Below are 18,040 nucleotides of genomic sequence, written 5' to 3' on the forward strand. Positions count from 1 at the left end.
ATCCTTCCAGGGTGTCTATTCTAGGATAGAGTAGTCTTCAACCTCGACTCCCATCCTATTCAGAGCTCATCGGGCCACAGAGGCCCACGCTAGACTGCATCTAATAAAGGACACAATGAAGTGTAGTTAGCGCGACGGCTAAGTAAGGAAATCCATTGTCACTCAAAAGTGGACAAAGGTTTCGAAAATATAATAATTTGTAAGTTGTAAAATTTACCCACGAGTTATAGCTCTACCTGCAATCATTTCAACGATAGAATAGTACCACAATATATAAGTAACTTGGGCACATAACACTTCCATTTCCGAGAATATTCATTTAGTTCAAAAATGAGAAACACAACGCCCAGACTATTGTTCGAGACACCCGACAATTAATCCTCACAACTCCACTCAGCGAATAGACTTCGCTCTACAGTATGAATCAATCATACAAAATCTCACACTTCACTCAGCGAATAGACTTCGCTCTGCAGTATGAATAAATCATACAAAATCTCACCATTCACTCAGCGAATAGACTTCGCTCTGCAGTATGAACAATTCATACAGAACCCCTCACCATTCATTACATTCACACGACTCAAAAACCATCACACTTGCTCAAATATATTCCCCAAAATACACATATTAGTTAACGTTATTTCTATTACGAAAATCCAAGTACGAGAGTCACGATAATTCTTAAAACACCATTTTTCTCTAAATTAGTAATTATAATGCACAAAAATAATATTTGAGTCTTCAAAAATTCACCCGATTGCCCGTAGGCCTTCAAAACATCGCAATACTCGGGATTAAAAACATCGGGGAAAAGTTTGGTCAAAAACAAGTCGAAAACGAGTCCGCGTCGCGCGGACTCGCGGCTGGCCGCACCAGCGGACGCAGGCGTCCGGACCGCGTCCAGCCTCTCTGCCAGAAGATTTCAGTTGGCGCAGTCCGAAAGATTGAGCCGGTAAAAATAGTTCCCGAACTCTTTTTCACTTGAAATTTTTATGGTAGAACCCCAACTTATAGTACTTGATGTCCATAAAAAGTTTTGGTCATTTTGATCCACGAATAAACACAGAAAATTCCCTTTTTGCCCTTGGCAGTGTGCTGTCCAGAATATTTCTCTCTCTGGACCAGTTTTGGAAAAAAATTCGAAAACCGTACTTATACTAATCCGATCATTATGAAATTTGATATGCGGGTTCTACACTTATAGAACTACATGCCTAAAAAAAATAGGATCAAAATACCTTACCAATTTTTTCCAATAAATCTCGGAAGTTACTGCCAGAATCTATCATGATTTCTTTTCACTATTTTCACAAGTATAAGCCTATATGGGCATAAATTCAACATATACATGCATAAATTAGCTATGAACATGTATATAAAAATTACCAAAAATCCAAAGTGTAGTTTCTTAGGCTAACTTGTAGATCCACGAACTTAACACATAATTTCCACGTAAAAATTCCTAGTCATATAATTTACTAGCATTTGTTCACCTCCAAGTGATTGAACCGACTTAAGGGATTCCTTACCTTTGTAGAAACCTTAAAAACCGTACAAGTTGATGATGCCTTCCTTGGATTCCTTCACCAAAGATCCTAACAAAACACCATAATACAATGTTTTCATAAATCTTAAGTCCAAGCTTAAGTCTTAGGAGAGATTGAACCGAACAAAACCGAAGTTCTTACCTATAGTAGAGTTCTTGGAGTTGAAGAAATGCCTAAGGAGTTCTTAGATCACAAATATGGAAGACTAATATTTTTCCTCCTCTTCTTCCTTGTGTGTTCGAAAGTGAGAGAGAAAGATGAGTGTGTTAGTGTAGATTATGTCTGGAAGATCAAGCAACAAAGTGCAACATTCCCATACCTCATTAATGCTAGCATTAAATGCTTCATTAATTGTGATCATCAACTTGGGGTTATGCCACATGTCAATACCCTATGGCTCCTTGAAGAAGAAAAAAATCTAATCTTTGCCAGTTCGGGTTCAAATCAGATAAAAGTTCGGAGGATCATGGCTTAATTCGGGAAAATTCTAACACCAAAATTATTCTAAAAATAATCCCGTCGCTAATCCCTCAAATTGGGAATTTTTCGGTATCTCGCGAAATATAGGTACAAGGTTCGTAACAATTTTACCCCTTTCAGTCCATTTAAAATTTTACTTGAACTAACTAGAAGTTCAGGCTTAATCATATGATACTTAATAATCCAATTTCTAGGAAAATTCGAACTGAATATACATCCTTAAAAAATTTTCGGTTCGTGACCGGTATGTAGATCGCAGCTTATTAATAACTAGTCTCACTTATAAAAATCCTTCTGAAGTACCGAGAGATCATCTCATAAATATTATAGCTTAAAAAAAATATTTTCAAACCTCAATTTTGTCGGAAAAACCAAGGGGTTACACAATATCAATATGATGTTGACAACATTTGATTATTGTTTAATTAATTCATTTATAATAATCAATGATAATTCTTTTAAGTTAGTTTAGATTATAAAACTTTTATGTGAATGAACAAATTTCAATATAATTATCATTATTTTTTTATATTATGAGAGAAACTTTTAATCACTACCCGAGTTGTGCTATGGGCTCCGAGAGGATGTTGGCAAGAATATTAACTTTGCTAACAAAAGTGAAATTTTATGGCCTCCAATCCACCCGACTAATCCGGCACGAGCTAGCAGGAATTGTCACTTATGAGAATCTCAGAGATTGTCTTCATGCGAAGCTCATTTGCCACTTAAGTACTCATTTGCGTTAATTGTAAAGTGTTCATATTATAAAATAGATATTTGAGATTTCTATATTTGTTTTTTTTTTACTAATTTAAAAATTTTAGTTAGTGCAAGTTAAAATGTGATCTAATTATTTATTTATATAAATTTCCTTTTCTTTTTGTTTTCTTTTTCAATTTTAATTATTTTTATTTTATGAAATATTTTATAGGGATATGTATGGAAAGAATTAAAAAAAAAAAAAAAACATTTTAGCCCATAAATTCAGTGTTTCAATTCCCAAAAATAAAAAAATAAAAAAAAATCAGTGTTTCATTACCCCATACCGTACTCTCCGGTCTTCTCTTCTTTATATGGAGCTCTGGCTGCTCTGCCCTCTTCAATCACAGTGTTTCTCTAAACAATACCACCATTCCCTCCTCCAAGTCTTCCTCCATCTCCGCCACCATCTCAAACAACTGCAACCACCTTCCATTTCCTCCACCCCGACTCCACCGCGGAAGCAGCCATCCTCACCGACGCCAAACGCCACCTCCGATCCAGCTCCCCGCCAAACAGATCTGAAGCCGGTACTCGCGACCCGACGCCACCGCCGAAGGTTCAGCTCGTGACCACCACCGTCGGTTCCTCCACTGCCACCGTCCAACTCACGGTAATTTTTTTATTTTATTTTATTTTTTATTTGTTCTCTGTTTGAGTAATATTAGCATTCGCATTTGTGTGAGGGATCAATTTTTGTTGGCAAAAGCTGTATTTATCTGCATCAGTAGTTGCTCATACTTCAATTAGGAGAACTTGTTGAAGGCCTTAAACCCTGTTATATTGTATTTTTTTAAGCTGTATTTTATTTTATTTTATTTTATTTTTTTATTTGTTCTCTGTTTGAGTAATATTATCATCCACTTGTTATATTGTGTGTTATTAGGTCATCTACTCATCTTGTTGACGTTATTCCTCTGTTATTTCTTTATTTTTCTATACAACTGTATTTGTATGTTTGTTTGAATATGGGTTCTTCACTGATGTTTTTTTACTGAAAAAAAGCAATTGGAAAAAGAAAAATGAGAAAACTGTGGGAAAACAAAACAGAAAAATGCTTTAATGTATTGAGCTAAGCTTGATTGTATCTTTTCTCTTTGTACCATTATGATTATTTTGGTTGTAGGATTAGGACCTAGGTTGAAGTTTCTCTTACAATACAATAAATCTCTGAAATGGATTTAGTTCTGAACTATTGTGTGAACCATTATACAAATTCTGTGCAAATGATTATTTACCTTTTGCTTTAACTTAAGTGAGAAAAGAACTGATGCTTGTATTCTCTCACCAGGCAAAGATTCCTGACATTGAGAAGTGCTTGATATTGTTGCCACTTTGCAAGCTAAGAAGGCCACCAGTGAGGTTTGTTCTAATGCTATGCGTTTCTTCATATTTTTCAGGCAGAGATTTTACTTTTGATTTAAGAGGTTTACATACTTCTATCAATTTTTCATTTCAGGACATTACACTTTATTTCAGAGGTGCAAGGATCTTCAAAGTTGTACTATGCCTTGAAATGGGAAATGCAAGAAAGGTAAGATTCTGATTTTACAAATTAAAGCACAAAAATATTTAACATCACTATAGTTACGTGTTTGAAAAAGTCATTAATCTTTATATACTTTAATTTTTTTAAAGTAGTTTATTGTGTACTGATAGGAATTTAATTGATCTGCAATTTTATAATGTTATTTTTGTTTATGTGAGTGGTAAAGACATGTTTACATTTACAAAACAATTTTGTTAAATGTAGGCCCTGTTAGCTGGTAGTTCAGCTGGAGGTGTTGCTGCTGCTATTTACTGTTACAGGTTTAAAAGTCTCTTACCCTATACTTAGTAAAATGTTTCTCTAAGCTTGATTTTTTTTTTGGTTTAAGTTAATTTTATTCTTATATATATATATGAAATCTTGTAATAATTAATCGAATGAATTCTTACTATGATGATATATACTAAACTTTACATGTGCAATTTTTAACAATAAAACACGCAGCAAGGAAACCAATTTTTATCCTACTTTGAAGGCTTGACCAAAATTCAAGTATTCCTCTTGAATCATATCCTCTATCCTACTATAAATTAAAGAGTATTTGAACTTTCTATGTTAACTACTTTCTTGTAATTTTCGTACATAATTTGTTCTGTATATATACATTTTAACTTCCAAACATTTTTATATCTTTTTGTTTAATTAAGGATAAAAAACTACTTTGCTTGAATCATGCACTACAATATTAAGTACAGAAATGGTAATCCTCAACTTAAATGCATTCATAGTTTAATGCCTATACAATACTTTCGAATTTAACTAAAACAAAACTTAATCTCTGATTAATTTTTGCAATGTTTCTTCCCACCAAACTTGTGAGCCAACATTCAAACTCCTATTTTCTTCTTAATGTCGGCATTTGATCAAATTGAGTTTTGATCTTTTTCCCAACCAAAGCTAAATGAGTTATAATTTATAAAAAATAACTTACAAATGATTAGTTTAATTACTCTGTATTAGTACCATATCTTCTCTATGATTTAAGTCTCACAAAAAATGTGGAGTGTTAATCCATATATTAATGAGTATTTAATTTTACTTTTTCAATTTAAGGGGATTGTATAATGTAATTTATTATTAAAGGAAATTTATATTTAGTATTAATAATTTTATAATTATATTGATGCTAAGTTTCAAAAGAATGTGTAATGTTTTCTTAGTAAAATGCACTAATATAATTCTAAAGTATTTATAAATTTTTCCGTATTGTATATTTAGTACATTTTGTCAAAAGATTTTGATGATTGTATTAAGAGGAGGAATTGCTCTTCAAATCAATTAAAGACATTGCAAGATTTGGATAAGTAAATTTTTAGTAACTAAAGTTAATTTGTCGTTAATGAAGTTTTTATGATTATTAATTATTGATTAATATATCATAAAATTATGCTTATATATATAATTTTAGATCTTGGGTCAGAGTTCTTAACTGTTTTGCCTAATAGATGTAAAAACTCTAAGAATGGATTGGTGATTACCGCTCTTGCGTACGCAAGGCTATTCGGCTCTTCTTGGTATTTCGCTGTACATCTCGGAAAACCAAGAAAGGCCGAATAGCCTTGCGTGCGCAAAGGGGGAGGTAATCACCAATCCATTATTAGAGTCACATCCATTAGGCAAAACAGTTAAGAGCTCTGCCCTAAGATTTAATATTTTATATATATAAACATATAAGTATAATTTTATGATATATTAATCAGTAATTAATAATCATAAAAACTTCATAGTTTAGTTAATAAAAATTAACTTATCCAAATCTTGCAATGCCTTTAATTGATTTGAGGAGCAATTCCTCCACTTAATGTCATCATTAAAATCTTTTGACAAACCGTACTGAATCTGCAATATGAAAAAATTTATAAATAATTTAGAATTTGTACATTTTACTAAGAAAACATAACACATTCTTTTGAAACATGAATAACATCAATATAATATAATTATAAAATTATTAATATTAAATGTAAATGTTATTTAATAATAAATTACACTATACTATACATTTAAATTGAAAAAGCAAAATTAAATACTCATGAATATATGGACTAACACCCGACTCTTTTGGTGAGACTTGAATCATAGAGAGGATGTGGTACTAATACAAAGTAATTAAACTATTTATTTATAAGTTATTTTTAATAAATCATAACTCATTTAACTTTGGGTTGGGGAAAAATCAAACCTCAATTTGATCAAATGCCGACATTAAGAAGAAAATTGGAGTTTGAATGTCGGCCCACAAGTTTGGTGGGAAGAAACACTGCAAAAGCAGAGATCAATGTTTTTTTTGGTTAAATTCGAAATATTGCATAGGCATTAAATTATGAATGCATTTAAGTTGAGGATTACCAATTCTGCACTTAATCTTGTAGTGCATGATTTAGGCAAAGCAGTTTTTGATCCTTGGTTAAACAAAAAGATATAAAAATGATTGAAAGTTAAAATGTATACATACGGAAGAAATTATGTAAGAAAATTACAAGAAAGTAGTTAACATAGAAAGTTCAAATATTTTTTAATTTATAGTAGAATAGAGGATGTGATTCAAGAAGAATACTTGTATTTGGTCAAGCCTTCAAAGTAGGATAGAAATTGGTTTCCTTGGCAGTGGTTTTTACTGTTAAAAATTTCACATGTAAAGTTGAGTATTTATCATCTTAGTAAGAATTTATTCAATTAATTATTACAAGATTTCATATGTATATAAGAATAAAATTAACTTAAGCCAAGAAAAAACATCTAGCATCAAAGAAGCATTTTACTCGAAAAGTATGGGATAAGAGACCTCTAAATCTGTCACAGTAAATGGCAGTAGCAACACCTCCATTGAACTACCAGCTAACAGAGTCTATATTTAACCAAAATTGTTTTGTAAATGTAAACATGCCATTACGGCTCACATAAACAAAAATGACATTATAAAATTGCAGATAAATTAATATATATAGTCACACGTACAAGCACATTAATAAAGAGGTATAAAAAAAAAACATATGCATATTAAATGACTAATCTCCAGCATCTACGCATTCACATTAATGGCATGCATATCAGCATATGGTAATTTAACAATTACAATTTCATATTTTAAACAAATATTTGATTAGAGTTATGTTTTTGGCAACCATCCCATGTGTCACGCATGTTTTCTATAACCATTATATTGTAGAATCTCCAAAAAGGTCATAGTCTTTAGCATTGTCATAAACCATCCACCTACAGAAACAATCTAACCCCATCTTCGAAGTTCTGAACAACAAATTGAAGAGGGTAATTCAAATGGAATTGTGGTTGAACGTTGTTGGATAAGTCTAAGAACTCATTCCCTACATTTATTAGAAGGTGGTTGCTTGTTTGAACACATGGGTAATTCTTGTACACTTTCAAGAACTCCTGAATCTTCGGCATCAATTATAGCATATGATAGTTGAACTTTTTTTTTTTGAAAACCAAAAGATACTTCGTTAAATTAAACGATGAATACAAGAAGGAATAGAAAAATGCCAAATAGAAAGACCAGACTAAGAATGAGCAGCCCTAGTTAACAGGGACGAAGCCATGGCAGGTGACTCTGTGCGACGCAGCAAACGGAGGGCTTCTCTGGAGGCGGTGAGAAGAATAGGTATGTTTATTAGTTTTGATTAAAATAAAAATAAAAATTCCGGGTGCTGATTGTTAAGGATTAACAGTGTATTGAGGGATGGTCGAATTGGGGCTAGATTAAAAGATAGCACAGATGTTGTCGTTATTCTGAGCATATTACCTAACTGTTTTGTGTGCTGGACTGAGTGATGTTGTTGAGCACCAAAGTTAATTCGAATTTAGTACTACTTTGTGCAGTGTAGTGTGTATTTTGTTATGATAGTAGTGTGCATTTTGATGTTAATCCTAGTTGTGTAGGGGAGTGTGCATTTTGGTGTGTAGTTATTGAGCATTTTACATTATAGTGTTGTGTGCATGTGGGAAGGGTTAATCTGGGCAACTATGAGTGTGGAGGATGAGCAACTAATGTAAGAGAAAAGTAGATCTACTTGTGATGGATAGTGTGCATTTTGTTGTTTTGCTATTGAAATTGCAAGTCACAGAAACCTTTCAAACCTTATGGATTTATGTTAATCCTAGTCGACGATTTTGGAATTGTGTTGGTATCAATGTAAGCAATTAGCATTAGTTTATTGGTTCACAAATCTTTTGATTAGTTCAACAATTTTGTGTTTTTTTTGTTTTTTTTGTTTTTGTTTTTGTTTTGATTGAAACCAGACTTGGTTCACAATTTAGAATGATTGACAAATGTCTTGTAGTTATTTATTTAGAATTGTTGACAAATCTATTTTTTTTTCATAAATTCATTTAGGGCATGTATTCATGTGGATTTTTTGATTGGTTTGATCCTCCAATGTGGACGGTCGAAGAAAATCATTCTCATATTGTTGAAGAGGGTGAACCGAAATGGGGAATAAATTGAGAAATCTCAAAGCATTATTACGAGGTGGCAATGGTCCAAAAAAAAATGTAATGAGAAATGATGAGTAGGTTCATGGAAATGTAACTTTGAATTGGTTGATTAGTGACGAGACTTGACTTTGATGATGTTAATCTCCCTGACCTTAGAAGGGGTTGATTTGGATTAACCTTGCTTTGCCTTTGAAATGTTGGAGTATGAGATGTCAATACTATGGTGTTTTGATGAAATGACTCTTAGACACTCATCAGTTACCCCATTATTGTATTACAACTACCATGAATTCCATTTTCAAAAAAAAAAAAAAAAACCTACCAGGAATCCCACTATATACCTAGCCACTAAAAAAAACAACAACAACATGAGTGTATGAGTGTATTATGTATTCAAATAGAAGAGATATATTAGCGGCAGCCTTATGTCCTTAACTCAGCCAATAAAGACAGACAATCGATAGACTTAATAGTAGACATTATTTGTACATAATACTTTGAACAAAAAAAACAGCAAAGGTGATTCATTTAGTAGATTTGAAATCGAAAGAGATCTCTAAGCGAAATAAATTGTAAATTAGCATATTAACCTAACTGAAAGACACTTAAGACATGGACCAACGACAACAGTCAAATTCAATTCAGTAAAAAAAAAGGGCCAACAAAGTCAAAAGTGTTGGAAATTATGTACAAATAGATTTTGATAATACAAAAAAAAAAAACTATATAGGCACTTTAAAATTCCAAATTAATTTGTAATCTTCTAGTCTTAGTACATTTTGTAGATGACAAAGATTAGAATTCAAAACTTCTTATTAACTCAAGACAATATATCAACAGACTTGCTAGCTTAGTAAGAGACTAATAGATCAGTACTAGGGGTAATTCCAACCAAGATGGCAAGAGATTGACACTTGTGATTACAAGGTTACAGGTCCGAATTCTTGCCCTTTGGTTTGAGCCGTTCAACTACAAATAACATATATTAATTTACTTTCTTATGATCATTTGCTGGTTAGGTCACAAGGCGAGATTTACCTACACCTAAAAGGATTGTGAGTTTCCTCATCATCCAAACAAAAATACATCAACAGTAAATATACTAAATAGTAGTCAAAGATGCTAAATAGTAGTCATTCCAACTAACAACTAACAAAAGCAAAAAGAAAAAGTGGAGCTTCTTAATGGACAAAGATAGTTGGATCAAAACTCAATAGACATTGTCTCCTAGAAAACTACTTAAGATAAATATGAGTAAAGAAAGGTTAAGCCAGCATAAAGACAAACTATAGACAAGATCAGCATACTTAAAGGAGAAAGTTGATGGTCAAATGGTAGACCTCTGCAAAAACATAAAATAAGCAATATTAATTTTTTGCCAAAACTTAGCAGCTACATACCGTGCATGTCTACCAAATGTACATTAGAAGACCTATTTTTTTTATTTTTTTTTTAGGATTAGTAGATTAAGGTTGAATATATCTCAATAAAGATCAGACAAAATGGAAGTTTATTACCAAAGGACCAGAAAACTTGGGTACAAGGTTCAATTGGAGTGTCTACGTAAAATTTTACTGTGGACCATGGTCCATGTAACAACATGTACCATGGAGTATATATCATTTTAATTTATACTTCAATTTCATTTGACAATATTGTTCTATTTTTCAATTTCATTTTACACACACTAGTTTCATTATAGCGATATCAAAGTATCATTTTAATTCTACTATAATTTCATTTGACAATATACATTATTGCTAGAGCTATATTTTTTAGTTTCATTTTCCACGCACTAATTTAATTATAATAATATTGAAATATTATTTTAATTACACTTCAGGTTCATTTGACAATATATGTTATTTGTGTAACTTTGAATTTTACCTTTATTTTTCACGCACTAGTTTCATTATAGCAGTATTAAAGTATCACTTTAATTACACTACAGTTTCATTTGACAATATACATTATCAAATGAGCTATGTTTTTAAATTTCATTTTTCACACACACTAATTTCATTATAGTAACATTAAAGTATCATTTTAATTATATTACAGTTTCATTTGATGATCATGGTCCACACAGTGCTATTTTTACCGTGGTCCACTGTATAGGTATCCACCTTCCAAGTAGTTTACTTCTCATATAGTTTTGATGACTATCTAGTTATACATTTTTCAGGTAGTACAATACACCTCATTGAAGATTTTCTGGTTGTGGACAACTCAAAAATCAAAATATTCCTCAGTCTAAAAACGGAAGAGTTGGGTCCTAATTTTGTAATATATTTGGAATCATCAAATTTATTACAAATTATTCCTAACATTATTAATTAATTATAAAGAGTTTTTATTTAAATATATTAAATATTTAAATGTAATTAAATAATATTATTATAATTATAATATTTTCTTATATTTTACCCCCCAAAAAAAACTTGGTCAATATTAACGTTTTTTAGTAAGATTGTGTATTTTTGTTTATTTATGTTTACCAAGTGTCTATAGGTGCTCTACAATGATGGTTCATTAAATCTATACTATATATAAAAACAATTTCCTCCTCCCAAATTTTCCCCCCAAAACTTAGGGGTATTTTGGTAAAATCATTTATTTTATTTATTTATTATTGTATTATTTTATTAATTATTCATCCTATAATATTATTATGGTAATATGATAATGATAATATGGTAATATTGTTAATATTAATGGGTGATGGGTGATTGGTGATATATAATTGATAATTGATAATATGGTATATGGTATTATTCTTAATATTAATATATTAATATATAATATATTAATATATACTAATATTAATTAATTAATTGGTGATTATTTTAAAAAAGAATAATTAATTGGTGATTGGTGATTAGTGATATGGTAATATTGTTATATATTAATATTAATTAATTAATTGGTGATTGGTGATTAGTGATATGATAATCTATATTTATATATCTATATATATATCTATATAATTGACATGTAATTAACTATATTAGAATGAAAAAATTATATAATATTGTAGTAAAATTTTTACATGTCAATCATCTATATTTACATAAAATTAAAATTAATTATACTTTCCTTTTGAAAAATCTTCCATATTATGTTTATCCTCAACTATATAATGATGAGAAATGACTCTTCTCTCACAACGTACCAATATCTGTGCTCTCACTATTAGTTAGAGATCTATAATCTGTAATTCTACGAAGTCGAAGATCGAACTTTAACACGAGTAGAATTGTTATGGTATGCAGTATGATTTAATTTTTAGTTGATTCATTCTGCATGTTGGAGATCCTTATGATGTAGTCTGCATTCCATAGAGTATTTTGTAGTACTGTGATTTAGTTTGATTTTAACAGCTATGCTTTAATTTTTGCTGATAAGATTTCAAGTAGCTAGGCCAATTTTGCCATGGGCGTATCACGTATGTAAAATTACAATTTTCAGAGTGATTGTAGTGAACAATCAAATGTTTTCTATAATTACATATTTTAATCACATTACTTTGATTGGTAATTTCTAATGGAAAAACATTGTATTGTAACTTTGTATTACAAGATTTTGAATGATAATACCTTATTTAACTATCCATCTTTTTAGTTGTACTGTGCAAAATAACTAGCAATCTACGGATGCTCATCTATATATTGTAGAATTTGCAATCTTGATTATCCCCATTTACGGATGCTCATGTAATTCGGTAAAAATGGTGGTTACTATACTTGAATAAATCCTCAATTATTCATTCCAATTGTTCGTTTTATCATTCCAATTCTTCATTTTATAAAAAATGGTGCATTGGAAGCTAAACATGTGTCATTGTATCATTGATTGTTGATTCCAATTATTACTAATCTTTATCATTAATTGCACAATACTAATTCACACTTATTAGTTAAAAAAATGGTGATTACTATACTTGAATAAATGAAATAATAATATTAAATTCTGTAGCCTCGATTTAAAATCTATTATGTTAATATAATAATAATAATAATAATAATAATAATATACTCCGTAGTAATAATAATCTAAAATTCTTAATATAATTTTCCTAATAATAATATAATATAATAATAATAATCCATAACTCTTAATATAATTTTGTAACTAAATTTTCCTATTAAATCTGTTTATAAAGGTAATTATAAATATAGAATTGAGAAATTCCTATGATATTTTATTTAATTGATATCATTCCTAATATATTTTATCTAAAAGGCTTCCTTCCTTTTTTATAACATTGTTCCATATGTTAATCCGTTTAATATGCTAATCTATATAGGTAATTACCATATACTATTTACCATCTAAATAATCCGGTAATTACCAACTATATTTAACATCTAAATTTATTATGGTCATTAAACATAGAGATTTCATTCTTACGATAATTTTATATATTTTTACTTCAGATACTGTCAATTACCCGTGCATTTCATTTGATTACTTTTGAATAAAATCTTAAAAATTATGACAACTAATGAATTAATATTGTTGTTCGTAATATAAATTTTATCAAATCAGTTAACGAAATTGATAATACATATATTATATCCATAATTAGAGGAGATTAACAAAATTATGATAATTATTTCAATTCACGTATTATTATGCTAATTCACATATTATTACGTCCATATAACTATGTAAATTATTTCAATTCACAGATTATTACACATATAAAATTATGCTAATGGTTACTTTGGAATAAAATCTTAATAATTATGGTTATTGAGAAATTAGTTCAAACATTATACTTTTATTAAACGGTTTTTTATACTTGCCGTAATTTTATCTAATCAATTAAAGAAATTAATGGTACACATATTACGGACATAATTAAAGAAAATTAAACATACACATATATATTACGGATAAAATTAAAGAAAATTAAACATACACATATTACGTCCATAATTAAATGAAATTAAAATATACATTATTTTTTAATAATAATATATACTCCTTAATTACCATACTTATTCATAATACATGGACGTCATAATTAGCATAATATTAATGTATACTACATAAGAATAGTACAGGCATATTTTAAATTTTAAACAATAGTAAAGGTAAATTAAAAATAGAATGAAAATATTTCAATAATAATATTCTACATCATTAATTAAAAATAGAACATAAATTAGGTAAAAATACCAGTGGATCTATTATTCTAATTGACTAATTAACTGAAAATAAAAAAAAAATCGACTAAAAATGAATATGATGTTACTAATTGATTGAATATATAAAAGGAAATGAATATTAATAATTGACTGTAAATAAAAAAAAATATCCATAATTAACTAAAATGAAAAAGGAAATGGTCATATGATTGCAATTTAATTAAAAAAGGAAAACATTCTACATCATAAATAATAAAGGCATATTATAAACAATATTAAAGATAAATTAAAAAAGGAACGGAAATTAAAAATGAAACGGAAATATTTCAATAATAATATTCTACATCATCAATTAAAAATGGAACGAAAATTAGGTAAATATTACTACGTAATTCTTTTCATTTTTCCTAGATAAGGTTGCCTAATATTAATTTACACATAACAATCGGCACTAATAATTAAAAAAAAAACAGAAGAACTGCCGCAGACGTCTGTTTTTTTTTTAAATTTTATTATTATTATTATTTAATTATTTTAATCAAAATTATTTAAAAAGATTATTTTAAAATTAGTAACCACCATGTCATCACAATTGTAGGTAAACAGGTCAATTTGAACTTTTTTTTTTTTGAAAACATGTCAATTTGTACTTAATTGCATGAGTTTATATAGTTCAGGAATCCAATTGCATTCTTTTTGAGTTCGATGGCCTAATTGCAGTTTTATGTGTAGTTTAGTGGTTTATTTGACGATTATTCCAAGAAAAATGATATTACTAATTGATTTAAAATATAAAAAGATCGTAATCTATATTCTATACCATATATAAAAGTAAAATTCTCCTATTTCATTCCCCGCCTAAACTTTTGTAGACAATTAATGAAATATTTTATTGGTCAAATAATTAATAAAGCTTATTTGTTAAGAAAATGTAAAATAGAAATTAACTAATATCTATAAATTGATAATATGTATACTCACTATTAATAAAAGTAAAATCANATATATTACGGATAAAATTAAAGAAAATTAAACATACACATATTACGTCCATAATTAAATGAAATTAAAATATACATTATTTTTTAATAATAATATATACTCCTTAATTACCATACTTATTCATAATACATGGACGTCATAATTAGCATAATATTAATGTATACTACATAAGAATAGTACAGGCATATTTTAAATTTTAAACAATAGTAAAGGTAAATTAAAAATAGAATGAAAATATTTCAATAATAATATTCTACATCATTAATTAAAAATAGAACATAAATTAGGTAAAAATACCAGTGGATCTATTATTCTAATTGACTAATTAACTGAAAATAAAAAAAAAATCGACTAAAAATGAATATGATGTTACTAATTGATTGAATATATAAAAGGAAATGAATATTAATAATTGACTGTAAATAAAAAAAAATATCCATAATTAACTAAAATGAAAAAGGAAATGGTCATATGATTGCAATTTAATTAAAAAAGGAAAACATTCTACATCATAAATAATAAAGGCATATTATAAACAATATTAAAGATAAATTAAAAAAGGAACGGAAATTAAAAATGAAACGGAAATATTTCAATAATAATATTCTACATCATCAATTAAAAATGGAACGAAAATTAGGTAAATATTACTACGTAATTCTTTTCATTTTTCCTAGATAAGGTTGCCTAATATTAATTTACACATAACAATCGGCACTAATAATTAAAAAAAAAACAGAAGAACTGCCGCAGACGTCTGTTTTTTTTTTAAATTTTATTATTATTATTATTTAATTATTTTAATCAAAATTATTTAAAAAGATTATTTTAAAATTAGTAACCACCATGTCATCACAATTGTAGGTAAACAGGTCAATTTGAACTTTTTTTTTTTTGAAAACATGTCAATTTGTACTTAATTGCATGAGTTTATATAGTTCAGGAATCCAATTGCATTCTTTTTGAGTTCGATGGCCTAATTGCAGTTTTATGTGTAGTTTAGTGGTTTATTTGACGATTATTCCAAGAAAAATGATATTACTAATTGATTTAAAATATAAAAAGATCGTAATCTATATTCTATACCATATATAAAAGTAAAATTCTCCTATTTCATTCCCCGCCTAAACTTTTGTAGACAATTAATGAAATATTTTATTGGTCAAATAATTAATAAAGCTTATTTGTTAAGAAAATGTAAAATAGAAATTAACTAATATCTATAAATTGATAATATGTATACTCACTATTAATAAAAGTAAAATCATTTATCGGGAAAAGAAAAGAATATTACTAATTGACTGAAAATTATTTAAAAACTTTAATAATTAATTATACTTTCCTTTTGAAAACTCTAAGTTATTTAAACTTTTAAAAAATTAATTGAACATGAGTTGTTAGATTTTTATAATAATCAAAATTAATTCATTCAAATATGGAGGAGGAAGATAAAACTAAATGCAATATGGGGAAAATGAATATACTTAAAGTATAAAAGTATAATTACACATATATTAGTGTAATTGACTAGTAATAATTGCCTAATAATTATTATGATAATTAAGTTAAGCATTGGTCGTTGAATTTATTTTTATAAATATTACAATTAATTTATTTCTCATTTTCTCATATTTATTTTAGTAATAATATAATTATATAAGTCATATTACTTATAGATCTTTTTAAGATAATTTTAGACAAACAAGTCATATATTATTCAATTAATTGAGTAATACTTTTGTACTAATCTTATAATCAAATAAATGTACATGTTCAATATTAGAATTTTTTATAATTTCATCTTTATTTTTATTATCTCAATATATAATAAAAAAAATTCATCCACGTCCAGGTAATTGGACAATTATTTGTTCTAATTCAAAGGAAAACATTAGAAAACATAATCGATCCAATTAATTTGATCAATTGCGCTATATAATATTCGATGTTATAATATATATAATTGTATATTGATCCAAATATTCTTTAAATATTATAACAAATCCATTCCGTGCAACGCACGGGCGAAAATACTAGTATTTTTTAATAAATTATTTGTTGTACACATGTAATTGTATAGATTGTAAAAATGGATATTATTATCATTTTGAAGAAAAATATATTTTATCAATGCAATAATATGTAACTTTAAAATGATAGGTGATATTATTGTTTCCCCATCATTGTAAAAGTGATAGATGATATTATTTTATCCCTAATGATTGTAAATTTAAGCTTAATATATAATTTATTTTGATTATCAAGATTGTGAGGTTTGTCATAATTTTGAACTTTATTGTATTATCTAATTAGCTGAATCTTATAGAGATTATTCTCATAAAAATAAATAAATATTTTTAATCGTTTCCAATACTGAATATATTATTTCTTCTTCATTATGAATAGATGGTTTCATAAATTAAAATCAATTTAATTGTAGAAAAATTAAGTGTAAAAGGCATTGTTGTCACATGAGACAAGGTCTACGGCCGCATGTTCTTGTGCCACAAAAAGCAGAAACAGTCGCCGTGACCCGTCAGTGTTGACGTGGAAATTATTTGCCACGTGGGGTCGAGATGTGGACAACCACGTGGGCTTGCCGTGTACATGTCAACCGGAAACTGACAAAAGACAATGCTGCCCAACCATCTCCGTGGCAGTTGGGCAACGTCCGTCACCGGCCGTCACATTAACTCTCTTCTTCCCCACGACACGTGGGGTTTGGCTTTGTTTCGTCCTTCCTTCTGTGTTCACATTCTAGTATAGGATCTCCAATTAATTTCTATAGCTACCTCAATAAATAATCCCATCCTCTTTTATATTTTTTTTTTAATGTTTGTCTACGTCTACACTCTACATACTCATGTTAGATAAAAAAAAAATTGTTATAATTCAATGATATTAATTTATAATTTTAGATGAAAGATTACGAGATTAATTCGTATAAGAAAAAATTATTTACATTATAGTTTAATTCTAATTAATAGTGGAGGCATTTTGGGGAATGATTTATCCGTCCCCAAAACGATAACCTCAAAAGCTGCTAAGGGATTTCAACGGTTTGGAGCAAACCACGGCTTCAACCCGTTAAA

At 28.4% G+C, this 18,040-nt stretch overlaps 1 long non-coding RNA gene across 1 annotated transcript; it reads left to right on the top strand.

Annotated features, from left to right (window-relative positions):
- The first annotated feature begins 3,058 nt into the window (after positions 1-3,058).
- On the top strand, positions 3,059-9,030 carry LOC116013952. The gene is made up of 5 exons (XR_004097313.1): positions 3,059-3,402; positions 4,081-4,151; positions 4,249-4,323; positions 7,269-7,960; positions 8,693-9,030. It is a non-coding gene; the product is annotated as an uncharacterized LOC116013952 (long non-coding RNA).
- Positions 9,031-18,040: the final 9,010 nt, after the last annotated feature.

Source organism: Ipomoea triloba, chromosome 3 (assembly GCF_003576645.1).
Source record: "Ipomoea triloba cultivar NCNSP0323 chromosome 3, ASM357664v1".
NCBI lineage: Eukaryota > Viridiplantae > Streptophyta > Magnoliopsida > Solanales > Convolvulaceae > Ipomoea > Ipomoea triloba.